Raw genomic sequence first — 15,202 nt, forward strand, 5'->3', positions numbered from 1 at the left:
GTTAGGAACTCACTCCAGTTGGGTCTAGATGCTGGTTCAAGATGGTGGAGCCTGTTATGCCCCTCTGTCTCTGAACAGTGGACTAGCCCTTGGACTCACTCTGGTAGTCCTGGGTTCAGGTGAAGAAGCAGGGCTTAAGCAGCAGGATAGGCCTCAGTGGGTCCAAGGTAGGCTTCAGGTAGAAAAGTAGTCCTTCCGGGTGCAGCAAAGCAGAGTACACAGCAAGTTACAGCAGCAGGCAGTCCTCTGAGATTCCTTCCCACAGGACTAGAAAGTGAACTGAAGAGTGGGTCTGTGGGCACTATTTTATACCTGGTACCTTCTTTGAAGCTGAGAAAAGATTCTAAAAGTTTTTCTTTGGAGTGCTTGGAAGTTTTTGTCTCCCCTGCCCTGGCTCCAAGCTAGCTGTAGTTTCAATGTGGCGGTGACACGCTCTCTGTGTGAAGACAGAGCACAGCTTATTCAAATGCAAGTGGGGTTGTGCCCAACTCCACCCCACCCCCATTTAGGCACACCTAATCATTCTATTGTATGACTGTCAGGAAGGAATTCAGGTACACCCAATCATGTGACCTAAGACAAGTTGCAGGCACCAAAAGAGCAGGTAAATGCCAATTTTCCAAAAGTAGCAAGATAATGGGCAACCAAAACAACCCTTGAGGACTTGGGTAATGAAGTTAGATTGTAACGGTACCTACAAGGGATGCATTCAAGAATTTTGGTTCAAAATGACTTTATATTAGAAATTATGACATCTAATTACACCCATTGCAATGACTCAAAACAATTCAGAAAATATCAATAAGAAAATCAATTTCACCAACCGGGTGTATCAAAAAGGATAATACATTTTATGTTCCAACAACAAGAAAATAGGGATAGATAACATATACACTTTTTAAAAAAACAATTTACACAACAAGCTTAAAAACTTAGAGCATGAAGCTCTGAGGTATTATTACAACACAAAATGCACCTGTTCATACATGTTGTATGACACAGACATATTTGTATTATCTCAGTAAAATAATCACAAATTTATAATTCTTTAAATTTTTTTGCTTCTCTTAGAGATTTCACAATTGACCTTCAAGTTTATGGTGCTAATATCCATTTTATCAGCAGTGATAATTCCTCTTAAATAAACAATGAGTGAGTGCCATGCTATTAACATTTATTGAACAAAAAGGGTTAAAAAACACTATTGCAGCACCATCATAATATAATATTTAGCAAAATCAGTTCATAGTCACATTTATTATAATTAGATTTTCTCAGGCTTTACATTTCCTCTCATAGTAGTAGAAAGCATGGAAGAAAAAACAGATCATAACTATCATGGCTCTATACTTGACTAGCGATCGCTCATTTACACAGAGGATACAGTCACTATTTCATATCCAAAGTAAAACTGGGGTGTTACTATTATTCATGAAATTGCTTACTTATTCCTCTAGATCACGTTTTAGGGACAGGCCTAAAAGGAAATGTAACATTTACTTATATTCCCAACATTATTACTTTGGTCCTCTCCCATAGATGTTTCACAATTATCTGTTCACTTTTATTAGTCCAAGGGGTCCTAAAAAAAGGTTTAACGAATATAATATCACCACTCCATTTTCATGTAATTAATTTTCCTTACACTTTTTTTATGTGTATCACTTATTTGCCCAAACATACCTTAATTTAAAGATGGAGATCTTCGTTTTGTTAAAACACGATTGGTCAGGTTCGGCAAATTTATAATTTTAGCCCATGTCAACAAATAAACCTAATATAATCGCAAACAAAATGTCAAGATATAAAGCTTCACAATACTGTATATTATTCTAAAACTCCTAAATACATGGAGGCATTGATATGTCCTGATCATAAAAATGAAAGCATTTACAAAGTCATTAAAATTTAACTCTAGTGCTTAGCTCAGCACATGTGCAACTTCTAAGCGTCCAGTTACACAACATATTGGTAACCATAAGTTGGCGCATACAACATTATTGAGCATTATGTATCACTGTGCCAAGACAACAGCTATTCCAACAGTCTGGGCAATGTATCAATACAAGTCCATAGTGCCACTATGGTTAAAACCTTATGTTACGGGGATTCAAATATAAATCGAATACCCCATTAAACCCATGTTACTGGGGCCGTCAAATTTGGGAATAGCTGTCCTTATATCAGGCAGTGCGACTCTTAGATACCGCATTACAAAGTTTAATTTGCATTTGTCACATTCTTAAACTGTATATTGACCCATTAACCTAACGACAATCAGCCCGAAAATCTAGGGGTTATACGTTTACAGGCACATGATACCACAAAGATTAAAACCTTGTGGATTAGGTGTACACAAAAATTTAAAGTGGCCCAATAGAGTTATGTTACTGGAGTCCCCATTTTTTTTTTAAAAGGCTAATCCTATGCAAACTAACATAATTTCAAGATGCCAAGGATTTTTTTTTTTTGTGTAATCCTGGAGCCACCAGGTTTGAGTGTTACTTTCAGCATCATGGATACCTCAGTTCACTACATTGATGGCCAATTAATCCTATAACCTTAGTTTAACCTGTTTTAAAGGGATATTTATCAATGTCGAATATAGTATCCTAAAACCGTAATGGTATACAAACATTTATCGTGTGTTATTTTTATAGATAACCAGAACGGTAGAGCTCCCTCCCTACAAAATAACATGGCTATCTGATAATTCTCAGAAACACGATTAACCCTCCTCCTCCTTACCTAGTCAGTGATTCACTGAGCGTGTTCACCGTCTCCGAGTTTTGAGTTCAAACTTGACTGCATAATCTAGCCCATTTTTATACACAGCAACTCACGTTGACCGCGTGTAACTTCATCGAGATGCTTGTATCTAATGTGGCAGCCATCTTTGAATGACCAGTCATAGCTAGTTACTTCATAAATAAACGCGACATACTCTAAATAATTTTTTTTAATCATTCCATAATTATCGATAATCCTTTTTCTTCAGTTATATGGCTAGACTAGTCATCCATTGCACTAGCACTTATCCAGTACAATATTACAAACCAGGCTCGACAGCCTTTCTATTTCTCAATTCTATCTGATTTACACATCTCGTCTGTCTGACATCACAGCAGCATATCCTGCTCTTATTGTACACCATCAGGGCAGCCATCAGGGCGGCCATCTTAGAGTAACTGTGAAAGTGTAATTATTTTTAATCCTCTGATATAAACATATGTTTGCTAAGAAATTGTAAAATTGAAATTTTTGTAAATCGTTAACAAGAAAATAGGGGTACAGAAATAACAACAATCAAATCAAGACAAACATTGACAAAAGAGAACATATATATTAGACATACAAAAATATCCTGGTTTTCAATGTATAAAACCTATGCGTAGGATTCAGAACTCAAGCCAAATTAATTAACAATAACGCCTTTTTAATACGCTCGGCTGGTGAAATTGATTTTCTTATTGATTGTTTCTGAATTGTTTTGAGTCAATGCAATGAATGTCAATAGATGTCACCATATCTAAGATAAAGTAATTTTGAACCATAATTCTTGAATGAATCCCCTTGTAGGCGCCTTAACCCTCTAACTTTCTAAAAGTGGCATTTTCAAAATTAGAAATTAAAATCTAACTTTACCATTATGGGATTTTTAATGACAACTTTATAAATACCAAACCTGAAATTAACATCTGTCCCCAACGAAACGTTAGCACTTATTAAATGCAATAAGGCAACCCAATGTTATCCAATGGGATAGGTTGGCCTCACAGTAGTGAAAAACAAACTTATTTGTTTTTCACTACGAGGACATGTAAAACTTAAAAGTACATACCCAGCCTTTTAATTACAATGCACCCTGCCCCATAGACTACCTAGGGCCTAACTTAGGGATGACTTATATGCAATAAAAAGGGAGTTTAAGGCTTGACAAGGGTTTTATATCACCAAGTCGAACTGGCAGTTTAAAACTGCATTTAGGCTGCAATGGTAGGTCTGGGACATGTGTTAAGGAGCTACTTAAGTGGGTGGCACAACAAGTGCTGCAGTCCCACTAGTAGAATCTAATTTACAGGTCCTGGGTATATGTTACATCACTCTACAAAGGACTAATAGGTTAATTAAACATGCCAATCAGGTGAAAGCCAATTTTACCATGTTTAGGGGCGTGAGCACAAGCACTTTAGCACTGATTAGATGGGGTAAGGTGCACAGAATCCTAAGGATGGAGGGAAACAGGCAATATCTTTGGAGGAAGATCGCCCTAAGGGCCTCATTACAAGTCTGGCAGTCCGCAGACCACCAGATTCACGGAGGGGGCGGCGTTGGTGGTCTTCCGACCACCCTATTTCGACCAGGGAGGTATGGCTGCTCTGGGACCACCGCAACCACCAAGGATCAGAGATCCCTGGCAGTGGCGCGGCTGTCTTGAGGCCGCAATATGCTTGGTGGGGTTGTTGCGGCCTAGCCAAACATATTACGAGTTTCCTCAACTCCACACTTTTCATAGGGGTGCAACCGCCATGAAAAGTGTGGCGGTGAAGAGGGCCCCATTGTGCCTCTGTTCCATAGAGTGCTTGCAGGGGGGCACATGTTTTGCCCCCCTGTCTGCATGCACCCCAGTACCTGCATGGCATTGTCCTGCACCACCAAACTCGTAATGAGGCCCATAAGACTGACAGGTCTAACAGTGAGCATAATTCTGGTGGTGCCTTTAATGTATTATCATGTTAAACCTTTTTTTCCCTTCATTTTTATTTCTGTGCAAGAGGTAGTCAATAGTCAGCCTATTGCCTCGTGGCCAAAGCAAATGTTTGATTGTTTGTATTTGGTTCTGCTTCAATAAAGATGTAGGTTTTCTAAAGTTAGCTTGAGTTAGTCAAGAGCTAGACTTTTGACTCAATCACACAAGATGCAGTTTGATAGTTTTTACTTTGATCTGTCCTAACTTTGTTCTTTTCTGCTTTCTACCTGTATTGCACAAGGGTGTCTGCACTCACAACCAACAATCTAAGAGAGAGTGTAATCTGGGTATAACTTCTTTGTCTAAAATGTTGCATTCTCCTTGACCATCTACAATGGGGATGAGCCCAGCAGGTAGGAGGTATCAAAAACAGCCTGCTAATTTGCTAAGAGCAAGGTCCCAACATGATTGGAGCGATAAGTCAGAAAGGGCTGTTGTTAATAAGGTGATTTCAATGTTGAGAAGTAAAAGGTGGATACTATCAAAACGAAAGGAGAAAAAAGAAAAAGAATTAAAAATAGTAAATGGTAAAATTGATGACTTCATCTGCACTGGTACATATCCTATGAAAAACCACACTGTTTCCATTTCCATTTGGAATTCAGTTTCTTCTGTACGGTGTACTCTGTAGTGGAGAACTCTGTACAGTGGGAAAGGAATCCTCTGTGCAAATAAACACTTTGTAATGTTTGTTTTCTCTGTGGGGAAAATCTTTTTCTCATGAAGAAACCTCTTCCCATGCAACCCCATCATGTTTGACTGTGATCTATGTCCCTTTCAGTTCTGGAAAGGGATTTATGCAAACTTGGCTGAAGTGCAGCTCCTACCATTTCCAGGCTTGAATGCGAGGAGGATATGAATATCCATAAACATACCAGTTTATCAGTGTTATGCAGAATTGTAGAGTGTACTATTACCCCTGAGAGTATCCTGATGCTGAGCAGGTGTGATTCAGTTTCTTCTGTATTGTGTTCTCTGTGGTGGAGGTTTCTGCACAGTGTCTTGTCAGTGTTCTATTTCAGAGAGTTGATCTTAGTGGGCGATTTCAGTCAAGCAAGCATTAAACTTCATCCAAGTACTGGGCGTCGTGTCCATAAGGGAGAGAAAGAGCTGTGTGTTGTCGGCGTAGAGGAGGATGTTGATGTGAGAGTGGATTATGTTGGCTAGTATACGAATGCTTTCCGACCGACATCATAATGAGGCCCTAAGTCTAAGACTTTTTGTCGTTTTTCTAATGGTATGTCTTAGTGGTGCTTTCTGTTGTCAGCATTTATTAAGTAGTAAGCTACACACATGATATCAGCATATTGAGTGTTTATTGATGTAAGTAAATATGTGGTTTTTGATGGTTGTTGATGTGACTTTTTTTTAATACATTATAGTTACCCCTGACAAAGGGCTCATCTCGAAATGCAGTGGGTTTTCACCATGTTCTTACATATGACGAATTGGGAGTTCCAACATGTTGCAGAAAAACAACTAGTGGGGCATTTCTTGTGTATTTAAAAATTGAAATCATGATGCCTTTGTATGAATATTGCAAGCATTGAAGAAAGTATAAATGGATTAAAAATGAAAACATGGACTAAAACAGGATTCAAGACTGTTGAGCACAGTGGCTGACGCCTGCTGGTTGTGCATCCGGGGTATGGTGAATTTCTCCGCTCCAGTTTGCTACGAATATATGTGTGTCCGGGGCAAAAGACACACCTGGGTTGCACACTGAAATCTTGCCTTAGAGCATCTGTTAAAATAATTGATGCTTTTGGAGTCACATTGTGATGCGCATTCTACCACCCATTCAGATAAAATCTAAGAGTGGAGCATACTATCTTCAGGGGCAATAGTGAAAGTTTGGAACAGCTGGGTAAGTCTGCATGTTGCAATAATGTAGAGGTCTGGTGGCTTATGAAGGACGTGGAAAATGACAAAGAGAAGATGCAGGGGCACAAGGAAGCAGTTTATATCACCCTCTGTAGAATTCCACTATTATATAAATCGAACAGTCTTTGGACTTGGCCTGGTGAAGTCCTTGAAAAATAGCTCAAACAAAAGGAAACAATGACTAGTTGTTCTTTAGTAACAACAAAGTCTAGCTGTCTTTGTGCATCCAAGGAAAATAGTGAATTCAAGGTAAAGTTGGTATTGCTACTGCAACTTAACCATTGGCTATCTCTGAAGTTCTCAATCAATCAATCAGTTGACTTCCAGAGTGCTGCTTGTCACCCGTGAGGGTATCCAGGCTCTGATGGGGTCCAATGGTTCAATTGAAGAGCCAGGTATTAAAAGATTCACGCAGCTCTGGTAGTGAAGGCATAGTCGTAGGAGTAGAGGGAGATTGTTCCACATCTTTGTTGAGATGCAGGAGACAAAGCATCCACCACTTCTGCAACAGCAGATGCGAAGAGTGAGAGTGAGTGCGAGGGAGACAGAGTGGAGGTGCCTTTGTACTCAGGTATATAACTTCCTAAACATCTAGCTCTGAACTTCAGTTTCATACCAACCTCATTTACAAATGGAATAGATGCGATAATATGAAGTACTAGATCTTCTTTTAAAATGACATGCACATTAAAGATATTGATGCTTACTGATAAGCGAGCCACACAAAGTTTACTCCAACAATGTCCCTGAATAGAGTGCATTTGCTTCCTCTCCACTAGACTACAGAATTAGGAGTCTGATTTAGAGAAAGGGAAAATTATATATTTCTCTAAAGAGCATTGATAATGAGAGTTTCTTTGTAGCTATCATTTTTACTGGAAGAAGTTTCCTATGACAATAATCCCTGCCATGCTCCCTTTGGAAGTAATTACACTCTTCTTGCTTTTTGGATGGTTGTATGTCACCATCATTCCCTAACTCAGGCCTTTGGGGAGGCCTGCAAAGCATTTGGAGTCTTAGTTAAGGTTTGAAGAATGGACCTGGGATTTCTGATGGGCTCTTGGTGGGTTTGTTTCCAATAGAAAACTCAGACTTTTCCCCACTTAGAAATGAGTTGGGGGCCTGTAGGGTGACCTACAAGGTAGACGGAATGAGACATCTGCAGATTTGCAGCAGAGGTCCCATTCCTGCCAAAATCGTGCATAATTTTCTCATTTTCACATAATGATTCCCACTAGAAAGTCCCCAAATAATACCATTACGCTGTATTTGCAGCCAAATCTGAGCATGGAACAACACAAAATACAAGTCCTCTAACAGCTGCTGTTTTTATGTTCTCTTTGTAGCACAAAATTCATCTTTGTGTCCAAAAGGGATGGAAGGGCCCATCACACAGTAGAAAATAGCTCTAACTGGTGGTTTTACATGGTGTGCAATTTAGCAGAAACTTTGCTAAATTTCACTTAATTATGCAACAGCAGATTACACAAATATTGTGCAATCCTAATTTAAATTACCCCATTGGTCTACAGTTGTGCCTCATTGTTATTTTATTCCCCTTTCTTATTTGAAAGGTCATTCTCCATACAGCATATTATTGTAGAGAACCTTTAGCCTTCAGAAAAGCTGTATTCAAATCTAATTAAGTATGGAGTCACTGCGTTTCAAACTATAGAATCTCTTGCTAACCTGACCTTGTTTATGGACATTCTTTAATTCTTCACTTAGGGACTGATTACAATGGTGGTAGGTCAACTGTTGCCCATTTTTGCGACATTCAGGAGACCGCCGACAAGCATGTGGGAGGTCTGACTGCTGTTTTTCGATGTGACAGCTGAGTTGGCAGTTCGGACTCAATGGTACCACAGTGTGGGCATGCCACAGCCATACAAAAGGGATGCAGCAGATGCCACCACCGTGCAGCACCTCTGACAATTTGTGCACCGTGTGCCATGCACCATGTTGTGCATGGCACACAGTGCACACATGACAGTGCCATGAGAGGGGTACATGGCGTGTGCCCCATACACCTTTTTGCTCTGACCCTCTTTGGGGCCCCTTTGTATTGTTTCTGACAACCTTTTCATGCCGGGGTTCCCACCAGAAAAAGGCTGTAGGAAAGGGATATTGTAAATCTGACAGAAGTGCATGCCTCGCCAATGCCGCCATGCTGAGACGGTCATCCGACCACTGCACCTTTTGGATATATGATCTTGGCGGAGGTGGCAGTCTTCCGTCCGACAGCTGTGGGTCTTACCACCAGTATCATTATATGGTGGTCGGACTGAAGAGCTGGCGGCGGTTGGACTGCCACTGACAGCCTGCCAGTGGTCTGACCACCGCTATCGTATAAGGCCCTTATTTCCTACATGGATATTTAAAAAGTGCACCTGAAACACTTGAGGACTTTAACTCACAAGTAAAATACACTCATTCTCAAAATAAGCAAACCAGGGTGTCCAAAGCACCGTCTTCATTTAAATAGCAAACCAGGATATTCCTTAACCCTTTCAGCGCTCATGACGGAACCACTCCGTCATGAGCCACGGGTGCCGTGTGCTCATGACGGAGTGGTTCCGTCATGCTGCGGCCGTTGGCCGCCGCTCCTCCCACGCTGCGCTGATTCCCCACCTGTGCGGGCGATTAGCGCAGTGGGCGGAGTCATGACGGAACCACTCCGTCATGAGCACATCTCAACCGTGGCTCATGACGGAGTGGCTCCGTCATGAGCACAGCGCCGCCGCGCTGCCCCCAACCCCCCCCCCCCAGCGCTGCGGCGGAATTCCCGCCGCAGCCAAGGGGTTAATTAAATGGACGGTAATGGCTACAATAAGTACTAAAGAACAACCCAAGCTTTTGTTATTTGTTAGACCCTTCAGAACTGAGACACAGATCATTTCAGACAATAAATTAGATCACAACTGACATTTGCATGCTAAAAAAACCAAGATGAGGGCACTCCTAGATGAATGGCATGCACATAAAACCTAAAAAACCTTAATTGGCTATAGACTTTCCATTCTCACATAATCCTTCCAAAGGTGCATACATTCAAAATATTCCCTTATAACTATGCCCACATCCAAAAAAATTCTCAGGTATTTGTAAATATTAAGATTTCTGCCTGCATGATAACAGGTGTGCTTCCCAGCCTGTTGCGCTCTGCCTCATGGGAAGTTGATATCCTTTTTTTTTTTTTTTTGCAGTTTTATATAGCGCAAACTTGACCCGAATCCAATCAGGTATCAGAGCGCTTTACATAGCACCAGTCACGTTACATGAGGACACACATTCATTTTTTGTTAGGCATGGGGAGATTAAGTGATTTGCCCAGAATCACAGGATGTTCAGCGTCATTACCGAGACTCAAATCCAGTTCCCAAGGTCCGAGGTCGAGCACCCTAGCCATTAGGCCAACTCCTCTCCCCAATGATTAATTATTAATCCTGATTATTAGTTTATCTCTGGTGTCACACACATCAATCATGAGTGTAGATGCCTAGCTAGGCAGGTCCAGGACCTGTCGTGTGACCTAGAGGGGTGTGCTATGAGGATTTTTTAGAAGACAGGGGACTACTGTCCCTGTGATAGGTACATCACATAAAAAAGCAGTATACTATGTTTTATGATTGTGGTGGGAGCATGCTTCTTTCTGAATGTCAGAGAGAGCTTGTTCTACTAACCTGTCTAATGTAAAATTCTACTATTTGAATTGCAGAACTTGACACTGAACACAGTGGGACCCTTTTTTGATTCTGGTTGTACCATGGCAAAAGATGAAGGGTAAGGACAGCTATCCCAGACAAAGGAAGTGTATTACCTGCATTCTTGTGTATAGCGGGTGGAGACCCAGACACTAAAGTGAGGAGATTGGTGACAGGGCTACCTTTAGAAATTCTATTCAGGCTTGATTAGCAAGGGTCTACAGACTAATCCTTCCTGAGCACTGAAATTTGGTAGAAGGTATGGTTTATGTTGTTTAAGGTGAGGATGTTTATCGGCCAGGCCTGTCATTTTATATGTCTCTGATAACTGCTTTAGGAAGGCTGATGACAGCAAAGCGCAGAGATCTCACACTTCATTTTGCCCTCATTGGTGGATCCTCTGGCTTGGAGGCAGTCACAGTGGTATCTGCTGTGAGAATCATCACTTTACCAAAAGGCTGTGTCTGGAGAGCAGCCCGACATTAACATTTGAAAGGGAACCAATCCAAACCGGTTCTTAACAGTGGAGTCACGTGCTCTATTTGGAAACTGTGCATAAAGGTGAGATACAAACCACCCCTCTTTGTTTGAGTGCAAGGCTCATCTTGATTGGGGATGGGGTGCTCCACAGAGTACTTGAAGAGCTGCTGTGTAAACAGGGCTTTATCCTGGCCTCACATGAAGTCAGCACATTCTGCTGGAAGAACTGAGAATCTTGACGAAGAGCTTAGAAGCCTGGTTGCCTGCTTCAAGATGGAAATAATGTGCCTCACCCTGAAGGAGAAGAGATTGTTCAGGAGGAGAGGTTCATTATGTTCCTGGAATGAGGAGCAAACTGGGAGTGACTTGGGATGTGAAAGCCTCTCCCCACCTTCTCTACATAGTTCATGACGAGTTATGAATAAGACTTTACTAGAACAACTGGTTTTGTAATACATGACAGCATGCTATGGGACAAATAACTGGTGTTGTTACCGCCAATGAGAATATGATCGAATCACCACCACCATGGGAAACCACAAATGGCCCACAGGGCACAACTGCAGCAGATGTCACCAGAGGACATGGGCCGCCAGACTCACAGGGGCGCAGTAGTGTCAGTCTTTCAACCAGCCTATTACGAATAGGGTAGTCGGACCACCCTGGGACCAACACAACCACCAGGGATCTCTGGTGCAGCAGTATTGAGGCCACATTATGCTTGGCAGGGCTGCTGCCGCATCGCCAAGCATATTATGAGTTTCCTCATCACCACACTTTTCACGGCAGTGTGATCGCAATGAAATGTTTGGCAGCGAGGAAACAAAGGGTGCCCTACAGGGCTCTCTGGTGCCTCACGCCATTTGGATGCACACGTGGGGCACAACATGTGCCCCCCTGTTTGCATGCACACCAGTAAATGCATGACATGGACTGCAACAGTCCATTTCGTTCAGGTACTGCCTTTGGCGTTCCTATTGCAATGCCTATTTCATAGGCATCGCCCTTGGAATGCCAAAGAACCGCCCGCCAAATCTGGTGGGTGGTTTGTACATGGGTTTGACGGTGCGGGAGTGGGGCGATTTCGACAAACTCATAATAAGGCCCTTAGTGCCAGTCTGTAACGACCAATGGAGGACCTATGATGCTGAATACTGGTGCAGCCGGATCGCCCACCTCCAAAAGCCAAGACTCCGAAGATCATCCGGCATGACCCCACAACTGGTTATGCTGCAATGGAGGAGTCCATAATCTTGAGGGCAATAATGCCACCTGTATCCACTGCACAGAGAGGACAACTGGCAACCCTCATCTAGTAACGTTTGGCTTAGCTGCACCAGGCTAAAAGAGAGACAGAGGTGCAAGGGTGAGCTTGTTCCACCCCACTTAAGACTTTCGTCACAAAAGTCACTAGAGACATTAACGGATCTGTCTAAATTAATAATGTGAATTTTTGAGCTATCTGTACACAAGCCTAATTCTTACCCATGCCGGTAGCATAGAGGGGATCGTAATAGCAGGAAATCAAACATAAAGCAAACAAATCCCTTTCCGAGAGACTGGACTGTGGGTAAATGACCCAATTATATGAATCAAATTCTGATATGGATCATGTGCTAAAGGGGTGAATGGTTCCTGTGTAAGAGACATATACACAAGTGCCATTAGTAAGTTTTTTAGAAAATATATTTAACTAGGAAAGGTATTCCTAAAGTACATTATCTGATAGTGGCATTCAATTTTGTTCTAGCACCATGGAAAGTTATTTGAGGAATTGTGGTATCACTCAGAACAAAAGCTCAGTATATCACCCAGACACAAATGGAGCTGTGCAATGGATGGAAAAAACACTACAGTAGGAAAGTCAATTAGCAAGAGCAGATGGCTTGAAATAGAGAGAAGGGTTACAGTGTCACATAATTCCATTCTGCATTTCTTCACACAGAGCGAGAGGCAAATCAGGCACTGCCGTAGGGATTAGGGTGGTCCTTCCTCATCAGCATTTCTATGGCGGTTCAGCCGCCATGGAAAGGATTGAGGGGATGGACATTGGGGGCCTGTAGCAGGCCCCCTTCACCCTGGGCCCTTTTCTTTGGCTGAGGGGGGCACCAATGGAATCCTGTACCAAGTGGCATGCATCACATGGTGACTGTCCGTAGTACAGGGATGTGTTACACATCCCTTTTTTCTACTGCGGAGGTTGCTGCAGCCAGCAGCACCCACCGTAATGGAAAACTTGTACAATGCAACTACCACTGTAGCGGTCGCATTGTAATTTGGCTCGTGTGACCCCTGACACTATGTTGGTCGGTCCTCATCCTAATCAGATTCATAGTATTGACTTGTGGAGTGTGAGAGAAAAACACAGCAATTGGGGAGAAAGAATAATTTTGATGACAGATGAAAAGCTGGGATTTATAGTCTGAGTTGGAGATTTAATGCATGTAAAAGCTCCAGTTTGAAGTGCTGATTGGGCTATGTGCGCAATAGCTGTAAGGGTAGTTAAACTATTCAAAAATGCTATCAAAACAGAAGATGGGAGAATATGGTAAAAGCAGAGTAAGGTAGTGATGTGGCAGTTGCATTCCACTTAGCAACACTACAATCAGGAGACTGATGGTCAGAAGAATAGGAGAATTCTCCAAGTGGAAGAATGTTCCACCTGAACTCTCAAGCTTGTGCCTGCCCTTTAGCACGTGATGTACAGGGAACGGACAGTGAATGCGCAGGATTGTGATGAGGTGCTTGACATGGCTCCTGGCTTTCATTCATAATTCTTTTGTGGAGCCTCGGTCCTCATAGGACCATTGGCCTATTTAAAGCTCAGGTGGCCAGAAGCCCATAACCTGAGCCCAAGCAAATACCAGATCCATGGAATAAACTTTAAGAAATTTCAATGAACATTGAACTTTAGAAAGTGGCTGTGCTGAATTGTTGTGCAATTCTACCAGTTTTAATTCAAAAGGATAGTCATGCAAGTCCAAAACAGCAAATTATGGTGCTCGTGACTATAATCGTTCTGAAGTAGTAATGGGTCTTTCATTTAATACTGTTCTTAGAGTGTCCTCAGACATAAAGTAGTAAGATGGAGATTCAACACAATTATTCCCCCAACTCTAATATCAAAATGGTTAAATATAGCTAACATTAATCTAAACAAAAGTATGGGTCGAGCTCGATTCTGCAAAAAAAGGAGGGTGTCCGAAAGCAAAGACGAATGAATAATGGATGTGGGCGAAAAGGAATGAAAAGCATATCCACATTATCTAACTCTACAGAGAAGTTTGTTTCTAAGCTTTCTAATTTAAACATAACACCTTCGTTTGAAGAAGAAGAAGGTCTCCCTTCCTGCACATAAACAATCATTCATGGCGTTTTAAAACTTCTATGTGTGCTGCTTAATGCAGCAAACACAGAAGTTGCAAAATGTCATTTTAAAAAAAAATTGATTGTTTATGTGCAGGAAGGGTCACCTTTCTGCCCATACACAATCAAAGCTGTTTCTATGCGTGCTGCACAACGCAGCACGCAAGGAAACAAAAAAAACGGGGAGAAATAAAGAATTTCTCCTCATTGTGCCAGAGTAAGACGAGGTTTACCTTGGTCTTAATTTGGCACTGCCTCCGATTTATGCCACCCTTGTAAATAGGGGGAAGCATCAACTTCGATGGGTGTTGCGGTGGAACGCCCACTGCAACACTAATTGCCCTCCCCTTTCATGCTAAGTACAGCTTGAAAGGGTGCCTTATTTGCAAGGCAGCATTAAGCCATGTTAAGTGGTTTAATGCTGCCTTGTAAATAAGGTGAAGCCCCTATTGCCATCACAACATCACTGAAAGTGATGTTGTGGTGGTGATAGGGGCTTGTAAATATCCCCCTCAATTTCCCATTACCATCAAATACCCCACCAGAGCCAACTTGTTTGAGAAAACAAATAGATTCCTGTAGAATTATAGCTTCAAAAAGGGGAAGTCTAAAAAACAACAACTCATACCAAGTAGAAACAAAGTCTCTGTGACTTGGGGAAAGGGGACTTTGTTACTCCATGGGAAGAGGGAAAGTCAGCCTGCACAAGGTCCAATAGTGTTTTAGTCCCCAAACTGCCAAACCAATCCCTATTGTTTAATATAGTTCATAATGGAGAAAAGGCCAACAAATTGCATCCACTAAATAGATCCTAGTTGCTCTCCATTTTTCAATAAATACCCTCACTCTCCGAAATATCCTCTGGAGATCTTGTCCATGTGGGTTGTCAGATAGGAGAGGATGACACAAAGCTGCCAAAGTGGATTTCAATATCACCTTTTACTGCCAATATGGTGCATGGAGCTCAAAAAGCAATTTCAGGTCTAGTGTTGGGTATAATAAGGCTAGGTAGGGACAA

The sequence above is a fragment of the Triturus cristatus genome, chromosome 10 (assembly GCF_964204655.1).
Source record: "Triturus cristatus chromosome 10, aTriCri1.1, whole genome shotgun sequence".
NCBI classification, from domain to species: Eukaryota; Metazoa; Chordata; class Amphibia; order Caudata; family Salamandridae; genus Triturus; species Triturus cristatus.